This window comes from Pinus tabuliformis, chromosome 8 (assembly GCF_031772625.1).
Source record: "Pinus tabuliformis cultivar Carrire ecotype Pingquan chromosome 8, CPIR1, whole genome shotgun sequence".
In the NCBI taxonomy this organism is placed as follows: Eukaryota; Viridiplantae; Streptophyta; class Pinopsida; order Pinales; family Pinaceae; genus Pinus; species Pinus tabuliformis.
In genome coordinates this window covers 1,779,890,376-1,779,916,021 of record NC_142294.1, presented here as the reverse complement: position 1 = coordinate 1,779,916,021, position 25,646 = coordinate 1,779,890,376, and positions in this window count along the sequence as shown.

Below are 25,646 nucleotides of genomic sequence, written 5' to 3'. Positions count from 1 at the left end.
TGATATAGGCCTTGTTTCCTATTACTAGGCTTGCTTTCACAACAAACCATGCATCCTCTTATGAACCTAGTTATATTTTCTTGCATCCTGGGATAATGTGAATACCTTTACAAGTTTGTCACTATCTTCACTATAATAAAGTGCCCTACAACTTTAGAGGTGTGAACCTATCTAATTAGTTGTAATTTCTCACCTTTATAACTTATCCAACCTGTAGAGTAACCCATCTTGTAGATGATAGTCGATGATGTTGTCAGCATCATGCACATGACTTCGTTTTTGCAATTGTTAAAACAACTCATTGAAGTCATCATCCTACGAGTATGCCCCTATGTGCATCAAAGGCGAATGGCTCCATGTGCATCATAGTTCCCAAAGTTCTGATATTTGATGTAGGTGGCCTTTAAAGCATGTCTACCAACTTGTTTATGTTATCATTCTTATACTTGATCACTAAATGGAATTTTTGTAGAAACATGATCCACATGTAATGCTTAGTCTATTGTAGCTTACTCTAGGCCTACAAGTACTATAGTGGTTGGTAATCTATGTGGATTATTGTCTTCTTTCCCATCATATCATGTTTCCACTTATTCACATCTTGTAGTAGGGCATAGAGCTCCTTGTTTTAGGTAGGGTAATTAAGAACTTCCCTGTGTAATACTTCAGAATGGTACCATACAAGCCTTCCTCTATACATCAAGACTACTCCTAGAGTATATCCACTCGTATTTGTCTCCAATTCAAAGGGCTGATACAATTTTGGTAATTTTATAATTGGTGCTTGATTTATCTTCTTCTTTAGCTCCTCAAAGCGCTTTTGTTGACCATTTCCCCACTAGAAACTCTAGCTACTTATGCTTATGGCATGGAGTGGTGTTGTTACCACTAAAAATAAGGCTATGAATTTCCTCATGTACTATGTTTCCTAATGAATCTCCTGGCCTTATAAATCTTAGTAGGAATCAATGATTTCACGTTGTCCTCCATCTTGGCATGATCTATCGTCAACTCTCCTACACTTATGAAATACCCCCAATACACCAAATATTATTGTGCAAACTCACACTTCTTAAGATTTTCTAGCAGTTGTGCTTATTCAATGTCTCTAGAACCTACATCAAATGTGATATGTGCTCCTCCTATGTGGCATTATAGATCAGTATATCATCCAAATAGACAATAAAAAATGAAAATAAAAGGGTACAATATATCATTCATTAACCTCATAAATGTAGTTGGTATGTTACATAGGAATAATGGCATGACTAACCAATCACACAAACCTTGCCTAGTTTTGAAGGTGGTTTTCTAGATATCATCTTCCTTGATTCAAACCTAATTGTATCCAAACTTTAAGTCCAGCTTGGTGAAGTATTTTGATTTTTGCAATTGATCCAATGGATCATTTAACTTGGCAAGGGGAAAATGTTCTTGAGTGTAATTTTTTTTAACGCCATGTAATATATACACACATGCAAAGTCCCATATTTCTTTGGAATAATGATGATGGGTGAACCAAATGGTGATGTATCTAGTCGAATGACACCTTGTTCTTGTTGAAGTAAATGTAATTAGGTTTGTTCTTCATAAAATTACTTTTGATATTTGTACTTATTCAAGAAAAGAAATATTATTTTTATAATATATGACAATGAGTTTCTTTCTCATTGAAATAGGTCTAGCACATGTTAAGTGCTATAATTGAGTCAAATAGTCAAAAGGAAATGATGAAGGCCTTAAGGGCATGTTACACCATGTATGTTTATGTATTAGAGTCAAGAGAATACCTCCAAACAAAGTCAACAAGTATCCTCCATGAAATGACACCTACAAAAGAAGAAATCTGAATTTTAAATGTCAAGTCGGCCTGTAGTCTTCTAGTTGGCCTTCAAGTCGACCTAAAAGAAGAGACAATCCTTTATATATAGAGGTTTTCCACTCCATTATAATGTCAAGAATCCATCTCTCAAATAAGAGAATAAAAGGTGTGAGTAAAGGCTGATCAAGGGACAAGAAAGGGAGCCTCTAATGCAGCATACAAGGTGAAGTATAGGCTGAAGTTAATATGACTGTTTTATAGGGTAGAAAATAGTCACATGTGCTAGAAACAGAGCCTCTTCCTATGATCATCACAACACTATCATCAGAGTTGCATAACTTTTTTGGTTGGGAAATATAACTAGGCCTATAAAACCCCTCACTTAAGCATAAAAGGAGATCTCTCAAGCAAAGAAGGAAGATGTCAACATCACAATCCAAATAGTCACACGTGCGAAGGTAAAGAGGTTGTCTATGCTGTCATAACAACCCTCCCATTACAGCTATACAAGTTTGTTGATTGGTGAAAATAAGAAACAAATCATCATGAGAAAAGAGTCTCATTAAAGGTATCCCTTCTAGAGAAAGTGCAACAAGGTTTACCACCAAGGTGAAAGAAGAACAAAGTGTCGAAAGGAGGAGGACGAAGTGTCAAGGAATGAAGTGTTAGGGAATGATGTGCCGGGGAAAAAGCGAAGAAAGGAGAAAGGAATTTACTTGTGCTTGGAGGATATTCTTCTCATGGGTTTAGGGTTTGGAATTGATCAATAAGAAGCTTGAATAAGAGAAACTTACTAAAGGGTTTTCCTCTCAATAAAAGAGAGCTTTTGGCCCTGGCAGAGAGCCAACATCTTGTGTTCTTGTTCTTATGTTTTGGTAGAATTTTTATGAAGTAAACACACATGAATTAATAATAAAAAGAAGAATATTAAGCTAACAAGAAAAATTAAAAAGACTCCACAAATTGTTATCAACTAACGAAGAATCACACTACACTTATTTTCCCTAGATTCTTCAATGTGTTATCAGAGCTAAGGTGACACATCAAGGAAATTCATCTACAAGGTTGAAGCATCAAGCCATATATACTCAAGCAAAAGAATGCCTATCACCTATCATTCACCAAGGAAGACTACATATCAAGAAGAAGAGCCTTACATAAAGGAACCTACAAAGGAGTAGATTGAAGCAGGACCTACATCAAGCTACAAGTCATCAAGAAAATCTCATCATCAAGAAAGTCCACTTGGAGAATGAAACTTGAAGAACATCGAGATCCTAGGAAGGCAAGCCATCAAGTCTTTGAGGAGAAAGAAAATCCACTACATCTCAAAATCTATCAAGTACATCTCCCCTTCTGAATATACATCAATGTCTTTTTGCAAGGAAAGAAATAAATTGGTAGGTACCAATAGCTTTCTTTCATGGAAGAAGAGGATTGATTTACTTCTCAAGTAGAATGAACTTCTAGAACATGTACAAGGGAATATCACTATCCATGCTAAGGAACGATCTAAAGCCTTGGCTAAGTAAAATAAGGATGAGAAAAGAGCTCAAAGGATTCTGATAAAATCAATCAAAGACTCTCTCATTCCTTATGTCTCCAAATTTGAAACATCAAAAGAAATTTATGATAAGCTAGTAGATCTATTCACGGTATCCACAACCGGAGAAGTAATATCTCTAAGGAATGAACTGTACAAGATGAAGATAACAAAGGAAGGAATATCTCCCTACTTCATGAAAATATATAAAATGACAGATCAAATTCAAGAGCTTAGGGAAGTCATGTCTGATAGAGAGATAAAAACTATAGTACTCAATGCTCTACCTGAGGATTGGGGCAACTTCACATCAAGCATATATGCCAAGAAGGAAGCAACCACACTCAGTGAAATGTGGTCTCTATGTAGGAAAAAGGAAACCAAACTTAAAGAAAAGGAATATATGGGATCAAAGGAGCAATCATTTGCTACCATGGCCAAGAGAAAGGGAAAATTTAGCAAATTTGGTCCACGAAGAACAAACAACAAAGACATTTCCAAAATCCAATGTTTTGGATGCCAAGAATATGGACACTATAAAAGGAATTGTCCTAAGCTTAAGAAGGACCACAACAATAAAAGAAAGAGGGAAGCAAATCACATGACTCAAGAGATGGAAGAAGAAGAAAAGAAGCAAAAGAAGGAAGATCCATCGAATCTCTACTATGACTAAGACAAACTATTTACTTCAAGTCTTGTTTCAAGGTTTTGAGTAGGATAGGAGGATGTAGGAATAAAATAAAATTTCATGACTAGAAACATCTTATATAATCTAAAAGCATGAAGTACATAGAGTTCTAGATACTCATATAGAAAGAGAATTTATAAATGAGAACAAAAATGCATGGTTATAAATATCTTCTAGAATATAGGAGCATGATGAACATAGCTCAAGATATTCATATAGAAGGAGCATACCTAAAATAGGATCTCATCCACTATGAAAGAAAATTGATCATGAATAAGAATCTTAGAAAACCTCCATCATTAAAATGAAAGAAACATTTGCAGGGTAAGGGTCTTAAAGATCCTATGATGGAATCTTCAAAAGAATATTCATAAATAAGAAGCCGATGTCTCATTGGGAAGTCCCATTCATGGGATTCAAGAAAAGGATGATGTGCAGGCAAGCTAAGATGATCAAAGGAGAATCAAGATGAGGTATGTACACATCAAAGTTTATTCATGTTATCATTTGTATATTATTGAGTCATGGGAATAGTTCTTTAAAAATTATCAAGTATGAAAGAATCTCTTTCACTAAGGACATGCTCGAAGGCATGTATTACATTTCAATGAAGCTAAACAAAACAATATGCTCATATAAGGAGTATAAGATTGTTGACTAAGAAGAAAGAAGAAATGTTGACTAGTTCAAGAAGCAAGCAATGAATAAACTCTCTCACAAGAACCATAAGATGGTTGACCCATCTATCTAAGAAGAAGAAAATGAAGAAAAAGATCAAGCATGTGAAGAACACCATGATCAATGAGAATCACTATCTGACAAGATACTTTGAAGATATCTCCCAAAAGAAGGCAAGACAACTCTAAAAAATAAAGGACCCTTGTGTTAGGTCCCTAAAATACTAGTGATTCCCCCATTAATATTGTAGTTGTATCCCTTATTAATATTGTTGTGCCCCTATTGTCCCCATATTGTTATTACTGTGCCCCATAGAATCCCTCTATTGTTATTTTTGTGCCTTTATATTATTATTGTTAGGGCGGATTGGTTATATTGTGACCCCTTAGACTCCTATATATAGAAAGGAGGTTTTGTCATTTGAATCATCCAAAAATTATTCATTTATGTAATGTAAATGAGGTTTCCCCCTCGAAGAGGCTGAATTCTAAGGCGTTGATCTATCTTTTCTATCTTTTTGTGAGCTAGTTTCATAACATTTGGTATCAGAGTTTTGGATTCTAGGGTTTCGCTGCTCCAAATAGGTCATTGTGGCATTTTCGCTATAACTTTTTTTTCTGCGATGTTTCAAAAGTGAAAAAAAAACCATTTGAGATGAAATCGCACTGAACCTCGGGTCCAAATTTTAGAACTTTTCGTGCTATATTTGCGGAGTTATAATCTGAGGAAGTTGGTATTTTTGCAAACTCCTGAATTACATTCCAAACAGGTGACCTGGGGAAAATCGTCATAACTTTCTCTCTGAGCATCAGCTTGAAATTTTGTAAGAAGGTACATAAAGAGGATGGATTGTAGTTTCTTGTATATATTTTCCAGAGCCAAAGGTTGAAACAGTGACATGTGTCACTTCATACAAGTTCGCTCTTCTGGAAAGGTCTATAATCAGGTCATCTTGGGAGATTGTGCATAACTCTTCCTTGGAGATTCCAATTTGGATCAGACTGGTGGCATTGGAAAGAGGACACAGAGGGCTACTATAGGTTGCAATTTCAAAACTGGATGATCCAAAATTACAGAGATACATCAGATTCAATATCAAGCTCCTACAAAGTAAAAAAAGGTGTAGTTTTTTTTTTTTTTTTTTTTTTTTGCGTAAGCTTGGTTTGAAAAATTAGTTTGAAGGAATTCAAAGGGCATAGTAAAGCATTATTATCAGTAATTGATGACCCGAGGAAAGAAAATGCAAACACCTAGTAAGCAACCTGAAATCTCTAGCATGAATCATGAAGAAGAGGAAGAAATGCAACATGATATATCAAAATTACGAGACCAAGTGCAACAAGTGTCACTTGCACAGAAAGTAACAGAATCTAAGATGGATGGTTTAAAGAAAGGTATAGAAGCTAAGATGGATTGTTTAAAGAAATGTGTAGAAGCTAAGATGGATGGCATGGAAGCTAAGATGAATGGCATGGATGCTAAAATGGATGGCATGGATGATAAGATGGAAGAATTGAAGACAAATTTGAATAAGTTGTTACAAGGAATGGTCACTAATGGTGAAAGGGTATGTTGGGTCCCTATAATACTAGTGATTACCCCATTACTATTGTAGTTATACCCCTTATTTATATTGTTGTGCCCCTATTACCCCCAAATTGTTATTTCTGTGCCCCATAGAATCCCTCTATTGTTATTTTTGTGGCTTTATATTATTATTGTTAGGTCGGCTGGATTATATTGTGACTCCTTAGACTCCTATATATAGAAAGGAGGTTTTGTCATTTGTATCATCCAAGAATTGTTCATTTATGTAATGTAAAGGAGGTTGTCCCCTCGAAGAGGCTGAATTCTAAGGCGTTGATATTTATTTTCTATCTTTTCTTGAGCTGGTTTCATAACATTTGGTATCAGAGCTTTGGATTCTAGGGTTTCGCTGCTCCAAACAGGTCATCGTGGCATTTTCGCTATAACTTTTTTCTGTGACGTTTCAGAAGTCACAAAAAAAACCCATTTGAGAAGAAATCACGCTGAACCTTGGGTCTGAAGTTTAGATCTTTTCGCACGATATTTGCGGAGATATGCTCTGAGGAAGTTGGTCTTTTTGCAGACTCCTGAATTACATTCAAAACAGGTGACCTAGGGAAAATCATCATAACTTTCTCTCTAGGGATCGGATTGAAATTTCGCAAGAAGATACAGAAAGAGGACGGACTGTAGTTTCTTGTATATCTGTTTCAAAACCAAAGGTCGAAAATAGTACACGTGGCACTTCATACAAGGTCACTCTTCTGGAAAGGTCTATAATCAGGTCATCTTGGGAGATTGTGCATAACTCTTTCTTGGAGAATCCAATTTGGATCAGACTAGTGGCATTGGAAAGAGGACACAGAGAGCTACCATAGATCACAATTTCAGAACTAGATGATTGGAAAGTACAGAGATACATCAGAGGCAATATCAAGCTCCTACAAAGTGAAAAAAGGTGTAGATTTTTTTAAATTTTTGCTTAAGCTTGGTTTGAAAATTTATTTTGAAGGAATTCAAAGGGCATAGTAGAGCATTATTATCGGTAACTGATGCTCCGAGGAAAGAAAATGAAAACACCTAGTAAGGAACCTGAAAGCTCTAGCATGACTCATGAAGAAGAGGAAGAAATGCAACATGATATATCAAAATTACAAGAACAAGTGCAACAACTGTCCCTTGCACAAAAAGGAACAGAATCTAAGATGGATGGTTTAAAGAAAGATGTAGAAGCTAAGATGGATGGTTTAAAGAAAGGTGTAGAAGCTAAGATGGACTGTTTAAAGAAAGGCGTAGAAGTTAAGATGGATGGCATGGAAGCTAAGGTGAATGGCATGGACGCTAAAATTGATGGCATGGATGATAAGATGGAAGAATTGAAGATAAATATGAATAAGTTGCTACAAGAAATGGTCACTAAGGTGAAAGAGTACTAAAGGAAACTCATGATGAGAACAAAAGAAATGTTAATCATGATTCCATAGACTCTAATGTTGGATCGAAGACTCACCATGTTCCAAAAATCGATATGAGGAAGTTTGATGGCAAGGATCCCGCCACATGGATATTACAGATGGAGCAATTCTTCGATCTCAATAATGTGCAAAACACACAAAAGGTACGTATGGCAACTTTATATTTGGAACCAAATCAGTTTGTATGGTATCAATGGCTTTGTTCTCGTAAACAATTTATCACTTGGGCAATTTTTACGGAAGAATTGATAGCACATTATGAGGATACAAAAAGCAACACTTTTTTTAGCCAATTGATAAGTCTCAAACAAAAGGGTTCAATAATGGAGCACATTGAGGAGTTCCAAAAATTGAACATAAGGGTAAAAGATATTCCAGAGGAGCATAGGATTGATGTGTTCATAGGGTCTTTAAAGGATAATATCCAACATGATGTTCGCCTTTGGGAACCTGATTCATTAGAGAAGGCATTCAGGTTAGCAAGAAAAATGGAAAGCAAAATTATGGCAACTAAGAAGCATACCACTCACAACTATAAAGACGGAAGTGTTGTTGCCCATAGTCTCCCACAACCTACAAGGTTGACACCACAACAATTGGAAGAAAAAAGAGCAAAAGGGCTTTGTTACAATTGTGATAGCAAATACACAAAAGGTCATAAGTGTGCTGAGAAGAAATTATTCTACATAGATTGTGAAGAGGAAGAAGAAAAGGAGCAAGAAAGGTCAAAAGAAGAGGATATATCCAGGAACAAAGCCTAGATGAAGAACAAATAAATCCGACCATATCTTGTAATGCATTGGCGGGAATTACCACTCCTCAAACCATCAAGATAGAAGGACAAATCAAGAAGAAAAAGGTAATAGTGTTGATTGATTCAGGAAGCACCCACAATTTTTTCATTGTAGGGTAGCAAAAGAATTGAATTGCTTCCTATATCCAGCACCAGAGTTCAAGTGATGATTGCAAATGGAGGAACAATAAATTGTTCTGGAAAGTGCCATAATATCAAGCTATCCATGGGAGAATATGTATTGACTAGCCCAATGCTTTCCATTCCAATGGGAGGTGCTGATGTTGTACTAGGAGTCCAATGGCTACAATCCTTGGGTACAATAGCTTTTAATTTTCAAGAACTTTTCATGAAATTTTCTGTGGAAGGAAAGGAAGTTGAATTAAGGGGTATTGCAGGGAAACCAGGAAAGATAATCAGCTCTAATGGCATGACAAAGCTTCTAAAAAAGGAGCAAAGAGGTGTAATTGCACAATTATGTTCGCTAGATGTTTCCACATTGGAATCATCTATTTCTCCAGATCTCCAAAAAGTCCTGGACAATCATTCCAAGGTATTTGAGACTCCCAAAGGTCTCCCACCTATGCGTGATCATGATCATGCTATTCATTTGATTCCAGGAAGTGTTCCTCCAAACATCAGGCCGTACAGATATCCCTATGTCCAAAAAAGTGAAATTGAACGTATGGTTGCAGAAATGCTAGAGGCTGGTATAATTCAACCGAGTCAAAGTTCTTTCTCAGCTCCAATAGTATTGGTGCACAAGAAGGATGGATCATGGCGCATGTGTCCAGATTATAGGGAGCTCAACAAGCTCACTATTAAAGATAAGTTCCCCATTCCTGTCATTGATGAATTACTGGATGAATTGCATGGATCAATTTACTTCACCAAGTTGGATCTTCGTTCGGGATATCATCAAATCAGAATGAAGATTGAAGACATTCTGAAAACAACATTTAGAACTCATGAGGGTCATTATGAATTTTTGGTCATGCCTTTTGGCCTTACCAATGCACCTTCAACATTTCAAGGTTTGATGAATTCAATTTTCAAACCATTCCTTAGAAAATTTGTGTTAGTATTTTTTGATGATATACTAATCTACAACAAGTCTTGGAAGGATCATGTTGAACATGTTGACAGGGTGCTACAACTATTGGAGGAGAAACAATTATATGCAAAAAGATCCAAATGTTTCTTTGGAGTCCAGGAGGTTGAATATTTGGGTCATATTGTATCTCATGAAGGAGTTAAGGTAGACCCTAGCAAAATTAAAGCCATTAAGGAATGGAAAATCCCCACATCCATAAAGCATCTGCGAGGATTTCTTGGGTTGACAGGGTATTATCGCAAGTTTGTTAAGAATTATGGGAGAATAGCAGCACCTCTAACAACATTATTGAAGAAAGATTCATTTTCATGGACTCCGGAAGCAACAAAGGCCTTTAAACATCTTAAAGAGGCAATGTGCCAAGCACCGGTCTTAGCTACACCGGACTTCACAAAAACCTTTATTGTGGAATGTGATGCTTCAGGAAATGGAATTGGTGTTGTTCTAATGCAAGATGAAAGACCCATTGCTTTTGAAAGTCGTCCAATCAAGGGAAAGTTTTTAAGCAAAGCTATTTATGAGAAGGAAATGTTGGCAATACTCCATGCACTTAAGAAATGGCGACCCTACCTAATGGGAAGACACTTCAAGGTAAAAACAGATCATGATAGCCTTAAATACTTTTTAGAACAAAGATTATCCTCTGAAGAGCAACAAAAGTGGGTCACAAAGATGTTGGGTTATGACTTTGAAATCATCTACAAAAAAGGGAAGCAAAATGTGGTGGCAGATGCACTCTCAAGAAAGGATGAGGATGTGGAAGCATTGTTGTGTGCCATTTCTATTATCCAACCAGATTGGATAAACGAAGCAAAGGAGGAATGGAAGAATGACGAAGAAGTGTGGGCACTTATTCGAAAGCTACAACAAGATTCCAGTACTTCTGATACATTTAGCTGGCAAAATGATTCGTTATGGTACAAAGATCGCTTATACCTCTGTAAGAATTCCCAGCTAAAACAAAAGATTCTTATGGAATTGCACACTTCTCCCTTAGGAGGGCACTCAGGATTTTTAAAAACTTACCACAGGGTTAAGAAGGAATTTTTTTGGGATGGCCTTAAATCAGATATTCAAAAGTTTGTGGCGGAATGTTTGGTTTGCCAACAAAATAAAGTTGAAACAATTAAGACACCGGGTCTATTACAACCTTTATCCATTCCAAGCCAACGTTGGGAGGAGGTTTCAATGGATTTTATCACAGGTTTACCCAAGTCTGAGGGAAAGAGTGTCATCATGGTGGTAGTTGACAGACTTACCAAGTATGCACACTTTTGTGCATTATCACATCCATTTAAAGCCAGTACAGTTTCTACTGCATTTATGGAAACAGTTCAAAAGCTACATGGAAACCCAAAGATTATTGTAAGTGACAGAGATCCCATTTTCACTGGAAATTTTTGGACAAATTATTTTCTTGTCTTGGTACTCAGTTAGCTCATAGCTCATCTTATCATCCTCAATCTGATGGGAAACTGAGATAGTAAACAAATGTTTGGAAGGATATCTTCGTTGCTTTGTATCTGATAAACAGACACAATGGGTCAAATGGTTGCCTCTGGCTGAATGGTGGTATAACACTTCCTTCCATACAGCAACAAAAATGACCCCATTTATGGCACTTTATGGGTATCAACCACCATCCATCACATCATATTTAAGAGAAAATTCTAAGGTTCAAGCAGTGGAACATCACATCGAACATCAACAACAAGTCCTCCAACTCTTAAAGGATAACCTCGTGTTGGCACAAAATAGAATGAAACAACAGGCAGATCAACATCGCAGTGAAAGAAGTTTTGATGTAGGTGATTGGGTATTCCTACGGCTACAACCATATAAGCAAATGTCCCTAAAGCAAGCTAAGAAGGATAATAAATTATCACCAAAGTATTATGGTCCGTACAAGGTGTTGCAAAAGATTGGTACTATGGCATACAAATTGGAGCTTCCTGCAGCTTCTCGATTGCACCCAGTTTTCCATGTTTCATGTTTAAAGAAGGTTATAGGCGACAAGCTCCCAGTTCAAACAATATTTCCAGAACTTGACGAGGAAGGAAAAATTATATTGGAACCGGAAGCAGTCACAGAAACAAGAACTCGACAGCTACGAAATCGATCAATTTCAGAGTATCTTATCAAGTGGAAGAACTTATCCGCTGAAGATTCCACATGGGAGGATGAAATTTTATGCAGAAGTATCCAGAACTACTCAAGCGTTGAGGACAACACTTTTTTGAAGGAGAGGGGCATGTTGGGTCCCTATAATACTAGTGATTACCCCATTACTATTGTAATTATACCCCTTATTTATATTGTTGTGCCCCTATTACCCCCATATTGTTATTTCTGTGCCCCATAGAATCCCTCTATTGTTATTTTTGTGGCTTTATATTATTATTGTTAGGTCGGCTGGATTATATTGTGACTCCTTAGACTCCTATATATAGAAAGGAGGTTTTGTCATTTGTATCATCCAAGAATTGTTCATTTATGTAATGTAAAGGAGGTTGCCCCTCGAAGAGGCTGAATTCTAAAGCGTTGATCTTTCTTTTCTATCTTTTCTTGAGTTGGTTTCATAACAAGGTAGTAAAGGAAACTCATGATGAGAACAAAATAAATGTTAATCATGATTCCATAAACTCTAATGTTGGATCAAAGACCCACCATATTCCAAAAATCGATATGAGGAAGTTTGATGGCAAGGATCCCGCAACATGGATATTACAGATGGAGCAATTTTTTGATCTCAGTAATGTGAAAAACACACAAAAGGTATGTAAGCAACTTTATATTTGGAACCAATTTAGTTTGTATGGTATCAATGTCTTTGCTCTCGTAAACAAATTATCACTTGGGCAATTTTTATGGAAGAATTGATAGCACATTATGAGGATACAAAAAGAAACACTTTTTTTAGCCAATTGTTAAGTCTCAAACAAAAGGGTTCAATAATGAAGCACATTGAGGATTTCCAAAAATTGAACATAAGGGTAAAAAATATTCCAGAGGAGCATAGGATTGATGTGTTCATAGGGACTTTAAAGGATAATATCCAACATGATGTTCGCCTTTGGGAACCTGATTCATTAGAGAAGGCATTCAGGTTAGCAAGAAAAATGGAAAGAAAAATTATGGCAACCAGGAAGCATACCACTCACAACTATAAAGATGGAAGTGTTGTTGCCCCTAGCCTTCCACAACCTATAAGGTTGACACCACAAAAATTGGAAGGTAAAAGAGAAAAAGGGCTTTGTTACAGTTGTGATAGCAAATACACTAAAGGTCATAAGTGTGCTGAGAAGAAATTATTCTACATAGATTGTGAAAAGGAAGAAGAAAAGGGGAAAGAAAGGTCAAAAGAATAGGATATACTACAGGAACAAATCCTAGATAAAGAAGAAATGAATCTGACCATATCTTGTAATGCATTGGCTGGAATTACCACTCCTCAAACCATCAAGATAGAAGGACAAATCAAGAAGAAAAAGTTAATAATGTTTATTGATTCAGGAAGTACCCACAATTTTATTCATTGTAAGATAGCAAAAGAATTGAATTGCTTCCTATATCCAGCACCAGAGTGTCAAGTGATGGTTGCAAATGGAGGAACGGTAAATTGCTGTGGAAAGTACCATAATATAAAGCTATCCATGGGAGAATATGTATTGAAAATCCCAATGATTTCCATTCCAATGGGAGGTGTTGATGTTGTACTAGGAGTCCAATGGCTATAATCCTTGGGTACAATAGCTTTTAATTTTCAAGAACTTTTCATGAAATTATATGTAGAAGGAAAGGAAGTTGAATTAAGGGGTATTGTAGGGAAACTGGGAAATATAATAAGATCTAATGGTATGACAAAGCTTCTAAAAAAGGAACAAAGAGGTGTAATTGCACAATTATGTTCACTAGATGTTTCCACATCCAAATCATCTATTTCTCCATATCTCCAAAAAGTCTTGGATAATCATTCCAAGGTATTTGAGACTCCCAAAGGTCTCCCACCTATTCGTGATCATGATCATGCTATTCATTTGATTCCAGGAAGTGTTCCTCCAAACATCAAGCCGTACAGATATCCCTATGCCCAAAAGAGTGAAATTGAATGTATGGTTGCAGAAATGCTTGAGGCTAGTATAATTCAACCTACCCAAAGTTCTTTCTCTGCTCTAGTAATATTGGTGCACAAGAAGGATGGATCATGGTGCATGTGTCCGGATTATAGGGAGCTCAACAAGCTCACTATTAAAGATAACTTTCCCATTCCTGTCAATGATGAATTATTGGATGAATTGCATGGATCAATTTACTTCACCAAGTTAGATCTTCATTCAAGATATCATCAAATCAGAATTAAGACTCAAGACATTCCAAAAACAACATTTAGAACTCATGAGGGTCACTATGAGTTTTTGGTCATGCCTTTGGCCTTACCAATGCACCTTCTACATTTCAAGGTTTGATGAATTCCATTTTCAAACCCTTCCTTAGAAAATTTGTGTTAGTATTTTTTGATGATGTACTAATCTACAACAAGTCTTGGAAGGATCACGTTGAACACATTGACAGGGTGCTACAAGTATTGGAGGAGAAACAATTATATGCAAAAAGATCCAAATGTTTCTTTGGAGTACAAGAGGTGGAATATCTGGGTCATATTGTATCTCATGAAGGAGTTAAGGTAGACCCTACCAAAATTAAAGCCATTAAGGAATGGGAAATCCCCACATCCATAAAGAATTTGTGAGGATTTCTTGGGTTGACAGGGTATTATTGCAAGTTTGTTAAGAATTATGGGAAAATAGCAGCACCTCTAACAACATTGTTGAAGAAAGATGCATTTTCATGGACTCCAGAAGCAACAAAGACCTTCGAATATCTTAAAGAGGCAATGTGCCAAGCATCGGTCTTAGCTACACTAGACTTCTAAAAAACCTTGTGGAATGTGATGCTTTCGGAAATGGAATTGGTGCTATTTTAATGTAAGATGAAAGACCCATTGCTTTTGAAAGTCGTCCAATCAAGGGAAAGTATTTACACAAAGCTATTTATGAGAAGGAAATGTTGGCAATACTACATGCACTTAAGAAATGGCAACCCTACCTAATGGGAAGACACTTCAAGGTAAAAATGGATCATGATAGCCTTAAATAGTGTTTAGAACAAAGATTATCCTCTAAAGAACAACAAAAATGGGTGACAAAGATGTTGGGTTATGACTTTGAAATCATATACAAAAAAGGGAAGCAAAATGTTGTGGTAGATGTACTCTCAAGAAAGGATGAGGATGTGGAAGCATTGTTGTGCGCCATTTCTATTATCCAACCAAATTTGATAAACGAAGCAAGGGAGGAATGGAAGAATGATGAAGAAGTGTGGGAACTTATTCGAAAGTTACAACAAGATTCCAGTACATTTGATATATTTAGCTGGAAAAATTATTCGTTATGGTACAAAGATCGCTTATACCTCTGTAAGAATTCCCAACTCAAACAAAAGATTCTTCTGGAATTGCACGCTTCTACCTTAGGAGGGCACTCAGGATTTTAAAAACTTACCACAGGGTTAAGAAGGAATTTTTTTGGGATGGCCTTAAATTGAATATTCAAAAGTTTGTGGCGGAATGTTTAGTATGCCAACAAAATAAAGCTGAGACAATTAAGACACCAAGTCTATTACAACCTTTATCCATTCCAAGCCAACGTTGGGAGGAGGTTTCAATGGATTTTATCACAAGTTTACCCAAGTCTGAGGGAAAGAGTGTCATCATGGTGGTAGTTGACAGACTTACCAAGTATGCACACTTTTGTGCATTATCACATCCATTTGAAGCCAGTACAGTTTCTACGGCATTTATGGAAACAATTCAAAAGCTACATGGAAACTCAAAGATTATTGTAAGTGACAGAGATCCCATTTTTACAGGAAATTTTTAGACAAAATTATCTTCTTGTCTTCATACTCAGTTAGCTCATAGCTCATCTTATCATCCACAATCTGATGGGCAAACGGAGATAGTAAACAAATGTTTGGAAGGATATCTTCGTTGCTTTGTATCTGATAAACAAACACAATGGGTCAAATGGTTGCCTCTGGCTGAATGGTGGTATAACACTTCCTTCCATACTGCAACAAAAATGACCCCATTTATGGCACTTTATGGATATAAGCCACCATCCATCACATCATATTTAAGAGAAAATTCTAAGGTTCAAGAAGTGGAACATCACATCGAGCATCAACAACAAGTTCTCTAACTCTTAAAGGATAACCTCGTGTTGGCGTGGAATAGAATGAAACAACAAGTAGATCAACATCACAGTGAAAGAAGTTTTGATGTAGGTGATTGGGTATTCCTACGACTACAACCATATAAACAAATGTCCCTCAAAAAAGCTAAGAATGATAACAAATTGTCACCAAAGTATTATGGTTCGTACAAGGTGTTGCAAAAGATTGGTACTATGGCATATAAATTGGAGCTTCCTACAGCTTCTCGAGTGCACCCAGTTTTCTATGTTTCATGTTTAAAGAAGGTTATAGGCGACAAGCTCCCAATTTAAACAATATTGCCAGAACTTGACGAGGAAGGAAAAATTATATTGGAACTGGAAGCAGTCATAGAAACAAGAACTCGACAAGTACGAAATTGATCCATTTTAGAGTATCTCATCAAGTGGAAGAACTTATCCACTGAAGATTCCACATGGAAGGCTGAGAATTTTATACAGAAGCATCCAGAACTACTCAAGCATTGAGGACAACAGTTTTTTGAGGGAGAGGGGCAGGTTAGGTCCCTATAATACTAGTGATTCCCCCATTAATATTGTAGTTGTATCCCTTATTAATATTGTTGTGCCCTTATTGTCCCCATATTGTTATTACTATGCCCCATAGAATCCCTCTATTGTTATTTTTGCGCCTTTATATTATTATTGTTAGGTTGACTTGGTTATATTGTGACCCCTTAGACTCCTATATATAGAAAGGAGGTTTTGTCATTTGAATCATCCAAGAATTGTTCATTTATGTAATGTAAAGGAGGTTGCCCCCTCGAAGAGGCTGAATTCTAAGGTGTTGATCTATCTTTTCTATCTTTTTGTGAGCTAGTTTCATAGCACCTTGAAGCCTATGAAGGACTTGGAGATATATAATATGCAGATAATTGATTCTACTCTACAAATATATCGTGATGAAGAAGCCATCAAGCAAAAGAAAAAGCAATGTTGAAAGAAATATTAGGATGAAGTCATGATGGGCTACTAAGTTGAAGCATGTAAACATGCAAGTACAATGAAGCATCCATGTGAAGAGTATTTCTAAGCATGGACAGATGACAAAGGAGTATCCAAATGACAAGAAAACCTAATGTATGGCAAGAAAGTCACTTTTCATGAAGGAAGCAATGACATGAAAACCTAGGAAGGAAAGTGATCGATGGATGGTGCCCGACCGAGAAGAAGTTAAAAACAAATACTTCATAACATCAAAGAAATGAAGGAGATCAAGGAGCTGAAGGACCCAAAAAGAAGAAGTTGTTGATGAATGAAAGAGTCCCTAGTTAAGAGGGATCTCTGACAAGTCCCTGATCAAAAGGGAGTTTTGGATCACCCCTTATTACAAAGGAGTGAAAATTGTGTTTTTCCATCTCATGGGTCATGCACTAAACTAGGACTAACAATCGTAAGTCTAGATTAAGGCCATGAATGAAAATGTAGACACAAGGTAGACACAACATTCTTGTCTTCACATGGGAAGAAATAATGGGGGATTAGGTAATCATCTGGCATTTGATACTCTTTAAGGATGTGTAGGGCATCCAAGACAAGAGTAGGCAAGAGGACTGATATTCTTTGAGGGTTGGGAACCCAAGGTAAGAATATTCCTAGAAGGTAATACTCAGAGAACACCCAAGTGGGTATGTACCTTGAGAGACAATGATGAAAGTGCCTATAAATCATTGGTCTCGCTAGCATTGTAGCTCAGGATCTCATGAAGAGATGGAGCTATTAGTCAAGGCCTTGCACTATGAAAATGTTTATTGATATGATGTTATAACAGATGGATTGCAAATTCGGTTTCTCTTATGTGAATTCTTCATAAATTGATAATAGCCAAACACCTTGTAATATTGTATGAATACTTCGCTAGTTAAGAGGGAGTGTTGAAGGAAATGTAACTAGGTTCGGTCTTCATAAATGTAATTTTGATATTTCTACTTATTCAAGAAAATAAATATTATTTTTATAATATATGACAATGAGTTTCTTTCTCATTAAAATAGGTCTAGCACATGCTAAGTGCTATAAGTGAGTCAACTAGTCAAAATGAAATGTTGAAGGCCTTAAGGGCATGTTACACCATGTATGTTTACGTATTAGAGTCAAGAGAATACCTCCAAGAAAAGTCAACAAGTTTCCTCCATTGAAAGACACCTACAAAAGAAGCAATCCAAATTATAAATGTCAAGTCGGTTTGCAGTCTTCTAGTCAGCCTTAAAGTCGGCCTAAAAGGAGGGAAAATCCTCTGTATATAGAGGTTGTGCACTCCATTATAACGTCAAGAATCCATCTATGAAATCAACAAAGAAAAGGTGTGATTAAAGGGTGATAAAGTGATAAGAAAGGGATCCTCTAGTGGAATGTACAAGGTGAAGTCTAGGCAGAAGTTAAGATGATTGTTCTCTAGGGTAAAAAATAGTCACACATGTGAGAAGCAGAGCCTCTTCTTATGGTCGTTACAACACTAACATCACAGTCACATAACTTCATTCTTTGGGAAATCTAAGTAGGCCTATAAGGCCCCTCGCTCAAGTGTATATGGGGCTCTCTCAAGCGAAGAAGGAAGAGGTCAACATCACAAGGAAAATAGTCACACGTGTGCAGGTAAAGAGGTTATCTCTACTACCATAACAACCCTCCCATTACAGTTATACAAGTTCATTTATTGGTGAAAATAAGAAAGGAATCATCATGAGAAAAGTGTCTCATCAAAGGTATCTCTTCTAGAGAAAGTGCAACAAGGTTTACCACCAAGTTGAAAGAAGAATGAAGTCTCAGAAGGAGGAGGATGAAGTGCTAGGGAACGAAGTGTCAGAAGAAGGAAGTGTCGTGGAACAAAGTGCAGAAAGGATAAAGGACTTGAATGGTGCTTGGAGGATATTATTGTCAGGGTTATAGGGTTTGGCATTGATCAATAAGAAGCTTCAATAATAGAAACTTACTAAAGGGTTTTCTTCTCAAGAAAAGAGAGTTTTTGGCCCTGGCAGAGAGCCAACATCTTGTGTTCTTGTTCCTATGTTTTGGTAGCAGTTTGATGAAGTACACAAACATGAATTAATAATAATAAGAAGAATATTAAGCTAACAAGAAAAAGTAAAAAGACTCCACAAATTGTTATCAAGTAATGAAGAATCACACTACATTTATTTTCTTTAGATTCTTCAATAGTTCTAATAGTTTCTACCATTATTTATTCATCTCAATTGCTTCTATAACAGATTTTATATACAACCCAATGTTTTGAAATGGGGAGTCCAATAATAGCTGGACCTTGTGCTCCATTTACCTCTTGGGTGATATCCCCTTAAGATCTTGTATCACATCCTTGTATGTCTATAACAACTCTTCCACTTATTGTTTTTGTTTCTTAGTAAACCCCTCTACAGATTCCTTTTCTCTACTAACTCTTCTACAAACTTGTTTTCTCTTAAAAATAGTAAAACATACTTATTTCTTGAACTCATCAATTTCTTGGTTTTGGATGGAACTTACCAAAGAAATTTTGGACTTGCCTTTCTACGTGTTGATGGTGAAGTATTTTCCATCCTTAATAAGATGGTACTAGATGGATCTTTGCATGAAGAATATATCCCACACGTACATATAGGGACTTCAAAACACCATCCACATTATATCAAGGGGAACTACATCTAGTTCTACTTCATTAATAAAGTCAACACTAATAAAAAATATATATTTTTGCACTATTCCTATACCTCTATCTCTGCATTCATGTTTACCCATCCCAATGGATATGGGCATGGATGATTATGAACTTCAAATCCAAATTTCAACCATCTCCATTGTAATGAGATTTTCTTGTGATTTTGAGTTGAACAGAGCATCAATCTTGGTCTTGTTAACTTGTATCTTTATATGAAAGAGTCTAGTATTTTTTTCTCTTCACATTACTGAAAGCTACTCAGATTCACATCCTTCTGCATTGATGTACATACATTGTTCTCATCCACGTTTGAGCTACTTTCAACCTTGTTTCTCGAATAAGTGGCTATGAAATCTTCTTCTCTTTATCTTTATTTTTGTTTTTAGGTTAAGCTCTGGATGAAACTTCCAACGCTTATCCTATGCATGAATGTCAATGTTATAGTTGTTGTAGTGGTTGTTGGGATATTTTCATTGGTGTGTTGTGGTTTTTGTCTTTTTATCTTCGCCATTTCCACTTCTTCATCCCCTCCTTAGAAGCATCTTGGTGCTCCATCTACTTTTATCCACTTGATTTACCTTTCTTATGACCTATGTTCTTTAGGTATTATGACTATACACAAGCCTCGTTCTTCGATCTGGGCTTGAACATCATCACTCTCTTCTACAAATGGTTGTGTAGACCCCACAAGATACTTGAGGAGTACATTTGGATTCTTTTAGGAGATACCCAACATTGAGGCCATATTTCTAAATTATATGGCATACTCCTATACAATTTTCCACTGATTCTACCTGAAGTAGTGCCACTAAATCCTCTACATACTCGGTAGGGTAAAATTGTGACTTTATGAAGGTTTCAAAGTCCTGCCACTTAGTCACTAAAGGATCTCCCTCTAACCTTGAGGTATTTAAGTGGTTTTCCCACCTGGTTAGGGCATGGCCCTCTAATTTCATTCATGCAATTGAAACCTTCTTCTCTTCCTCTATATGATGAACACTTCTATTTTTTGCAACCTATAATTTAGCTTCAAATCATTGATCTCACCTTGATACAACTTGATATTGACCTTTGCTTCCATTTTGGACAAGGACTATGAATGGTTCATGGAAATTAAACTGGGTTGATCTTTTCTAAGTTCTTTCTTCGACTCCTTCTTTATTTATTCCTTATCTCTTAATCTCTCCTGCAATAGGACCTTCGTATTAGAACCCCCATATTCTATGAATAGACCTATTTATTGGTCAGGGCCTCCATGAGGAGGCTCACATTATAGTTTATATATCCAACTTGTGTTTCCATTTGTGAAAGCATCTCCTCTACAAAGTCAAGAGGGTTATTCACTGATTCATTGGCCATGACTAGGGTTTGGTGGCTCTCAAATTATTTGATATGGATCCACTGCAACTCCCCACAATATACCCAAAGAAGCTTCCTCTTAAATCAATATGATCTATACACTTCTATGTATATTCCAATGTACAATTTGTCTCAACATATACAATAAAATTATACTTAACAATATGAAATTTACATTATGGGAGTTTATTTCTCTTTAGATTTTTTGATCTATAAATTATTGTTTATTATGTATGCATGAAAATTATAATTATGTATAAAATAGATAACAATGAAACAAAAACTCACAAACCATGATTGACACAAGATATCTCCTGGGAAACCCTTTCAGGTGAAAACTCAACTGGAAAGCGGGGTTGCCCTACTCCCTTTCTAAAGTTTCCTTATTGACTTTTAGAATTGATATTTGTAACATTTTAATTATTGAGCTTTAATAAGTGAGGTTTCATTATGATTTTTAGATCAACATTATTTCTTCAATAAGGAAACTTCAATAATGTTTTTTGTAGTCAAAGTGCAAAATACGTATAAAAAAACCATTCCAAAATCAATCAATGTTAAAAATAAAAGTGTCTTTCCCAACTTAGTATCAACCAAAATATAAACACAAAGATCTCATGAAGAATTCAATACAAAAAGTAAGAAAAATCAAGTTTATTTTAGAATTAAGATCAAAAAACAAGTTGCAAGGACACCTTATCATACTCCTAATCATACTAACCATTGCATTCACTACTCTACCTACCAATTTCAACATAACTCTTACCAAATACTAACAACTCCTTAAAGTTGAAAGAATCATAATTAGAATACAACTTTGCATTATAACAATTATATCAAAAACAAAACAAAAAATCAATGAGTGTCATATTCAAAGATAATCATAAAAGTGCTCAACTTAGGATGGATTGATCCTTTTGGAATAAAAATATTTGTGTGAAGCTTTAAATATCTATATGTATTTTCTCTTCAACTAAATATAAGTATCAGTAATTCATTTTCAAATTGAAAGAGTTTTCCAAATGAAGAGACTTCTTGGTTGAACTAGATTTTTAACATCAATACAACTCTCTATTAATACTTTGAAGATGAAACATCTCTTAAAGATATGTGATATTTCTAACATAAAAACAATATATGATATAATTATACCATATATGTTTTATTATTTATTAATTAAATCATCATAATTAGATCATATTGTTGAATTATATCTTACAACATCATATATTCAATATTTTAATGCATTAGGTATATGTAAAATCTCTTGTTAAAGTGCATGTTATTTTGAAGTATGTAACAATGTTGTCTCTACATATCTAGAAATTTATGTGCAATTCATGAATAAACTAATATCTGTATTTATTGTAATAATGGAAGTCTGAATTGTTTGGAGGGGCATAGTGACTGAATTATGTGGTATTGGCTCCCTTTATGAATTGTTGAATATAATAATTAAATGAGACTTTTGGTTGAAACAAAATCTTTATTTCTTCAACATCATATGTTATTCGTCAAACTCAAGTTAAAATTGAGATTATGTTTTGATTTTCTCTATCAAGCAAAATTTCTATAGAAATACATAATAACATTTTTCCCAACTTTTCCATTTCATCCCCATTTTTGTTTAAATACAAGCAAGGGTGCTAACTTTAAGGATGGTCATATTGTTGGAATTAGTTAATGAGGAGTCAAATCAACCATTATGTTATTTGATAGTGGTGGATGGTAAAAGTCAATAATGGTGCAACACCACGATTTGGTGATTTGTCATAGTATTTGTTTCACTGGTGTGCTTTTGCAACCCCCCTCTAATAAAAGAAGGCAAGAATTGGAGCTAACATAATGGAAAAGAATTACCATTTAATTATCCAAAGATTGTATTTGATTATTAAATGAATTTTATGGGTGGAAAAACTACACGCGTAAGGAAATTTCATTAAAGGTTTTCAACAACACCATTCAACAAAAGCTTAGGTCCTCCTATTATAGTTAGTGAGTCCCTAAGGAAATAAGAAATAGTGTATGTTATGTACACTCTTATTTTATTTATTACATTAATATGATGTGTTATTTGTTTGCTAAAGGAGAATTTATGTGGAAAAATGCATGTACACAAGAAATATTGAGTATACATTTGAGAGCTCAAACTCATTTTTTTGAAACTAAAGGATTTACCAACTCTTGAAGGCAAAGAAATTTACCTCTTCTTCATCACTAATTTATTACATAATTCAAAGACACCAACAATTTTTTTCTATTTCTTAAAATATGATATTGATGAATGTAATACTAATTGTGAACCCAAGTTTTGAGTTATATTTTCCCTAGCCTAAATATTTACATGGATATCACGGCAACCCTCGACATTTGTTTCAAGTAGATGGCTCATATGTTGTAACAATCCACTACAAAATTTTAAAGAAGGTTCTGTTAGCGCTTGAAATTTCACCTCAGGCTGAGAAAGGTAAACCTCAAGGCAACATCAAACCACTTAGCCTCGTAGCTAGCCCTACGGGGCAGGAGAGGGCTCTCTCTGGTCTATCTCGATAAAGATCTTCAATGGGCGAGATAACCAATAGGGTAACACTGATTTTAGGCTAGTAAACTGATCAAAAGGGTTGATTTGGGATTTTTAGGGTTTTTGGTGGAAAATTGGGGAAATGGCAATTTTAGGTGCGGGGATTGGACACAGTTTTCACAGGGGGTTCTTTGGGGCAAGGTAGAAAAGAGTATTGATGCCTTTAATAGAGATGGATGGATGAGAATGACCGGTGAGGAGTAAAAGAGAGCAAGCAATAACCTTGAATTCCCTTTAAACAGTCGAAAACATTGATATTAAGCAAACTTTAAAGCAGAGCATGACAGTCATGAGTTCTACTTTAACACTTCATTTGCCTAATGTGTAGAAGGAAAAGTAAGGAAATGATTCACATAACACACTTACAAGTACAAAGAGAAACACACCATCAATACATGTGACCACAAGAATCCCAAAAAGGACTACAAAACCCTGGTCTTCCTTTGCCAAAAATTGCAGAGATACAGTGAGTAATACAATAAGAGCTTCTCCCTCAAGAGTCCAACCATGAAAATGAGCAAGAGAGTACATAATATAGATCATCTAACATATTTCCCTGCCTATAGGGGTCGAGCTCACTATCCTAGGAGCTGTTTCAACCAATTCTAAACTAAGCACTAAAAACTAGGCAGTCAAAACAACTTGCCTCTATAAACTAGGAAACCAATTCATTCATTTAATTTTCACCTATCTCATGAATGAATATTCTAGAAGAGATACATAAGTGTAAAAGTGTCATAAATTTACATCATTTACAACAAGAAGGATAAAAATCAACTCCAAAAAGTCAAACACAGTCAAAACTGCATTTTGCTGAGCTGTAGGCTGAAATCCTGAGCAATTTGCCTGACGGGTCGCACCCCAAATCCTGACGGGTCACGCGTCTTTGAGAGCACTTTTGGGGCACTTTTAGGTGTCCAAATGAGGCAAGAGTAGGCTTGTTGCATAGGTCTGTGAGTCTACTATCCAACCCAACTAGAATTTCTGAATTTGGTTGTCATTTGCCCCTCCAAAATTGCAATCTCCCAAGACTGCTTTCTGTGTGTCAAAAATGTGGCAGAAAGTCATTTTTTGCTTGTTTTTTGACTTTCAGGAGGCCCAAAACTTCATAAAATCTCTTGGCAATGGGTGAGCATGTGTAACTTTTCATTCCAAATCTAGAAATGCTGAGTTTTTTGAAAATAGAGTTGCCAAGTGAAAGGGTCGCACGGGGGGGTGAGACCCATCAAGCGGAAAAACTTGTTTTTTGCCTTAAAAACCAAAAATCACCCAAAATGCTCAAAATTTCTTGGAATTTGTGCTGGGGCTGAGCTATTTAGTGCCATGCTCCTTCAAGGAAGCCTTGGCCAAGATGTGGAGGGGATCGGGCCTTTTTCTCCGTTTTTGTGCTTTGACCAACCGCCTTTGGAGCACCTTCATCTTTGCCTTGCACACGTGCATCTGTGCCCAATAATGATTCTTCATGTTTCTCAGCAATTTCTTATCTTGGTTGGCCTTAGCCAACAGCCTCTCTAAATGAGCATTGAGCCGGATAAGCATAGCCTCTCGCTCAAATGGTACTAAATCACCGGGTCTTCTTCGATTCAAGTTGCGGTCACTACGAATCCTCCACAACTCATCAAGAGTTTGCTCATCCTCCAACTGCTTGTTGCGCTGCTCTAAATAGGTGATCGTCCACTGTGCCATCTCTAACTTCTGCTGCAACAAGCGGTTCTCAGCCTCCTTTTGCTGAATGATCTCATGAAGCTCCGTGGTAGGAGAGCGGGTGTCAAGATCAATGATATCAATGTCGGGATCACCCGACAGTCCCTCCTCGACCATGGGCTGCTTGCCCCTCTGTAATGCCTGTGCTACTGAAGAAGGTGAGGCCCCTTCCACCTGATGTGGAGATAGCACTCGCTGAGCTGATGAAGAAGGCGAGACCCCTTCCACCTGCTGTGGAGAAAATACTCGCCGAGCTGCTGCAAATAAGGCCCTTTGGCCTCTCTGATAAGTGACCAATGGAGGAGAGCTGACATATCTGGTCTCAGGGATATCATGCTGCTGTGATGGTCCTCCCTCCTCATGAACAATCTCAGGGGGTGATGATGGCGCTGTGAAAAACTCACGAGAGATAAA